Genomic DNA, 201 nt, shown 5'->3' with positions numbered 1-201 from the left:
GGGAGTTCAACATGAGGATGGCCCTCGCAAGAAAAGGGCTTCTGGGTCACATTATGGGTGCGAGGGACGAGATCGAAATAACGGAAACGTGGCTCGTGAATGACGCCAAGACATTGGGTATAATTGCCCAGGGAGTCGATATTCAACACCAGACCAATATTCGGTCTGCTACTCGTGCCTTGGAGGCATGGGGAACGCTTT

This window comes from Plasmopara halstedii (genome assembly GCF_900000015.1).
Source record: "Plasmopara halstedii genome assembly, contig: Scaffold_3156, whole genome shotgun sequence".
NCBI classification, from domain to species: Eukaryota; Oomycota; class Peronosporomycetes; order Peronosporales; family Peronosporaceae; genus Plasmopara; species Plasmopara halstedii.
Note: the sequence above shows the minus strand (reverse complement) of the source record.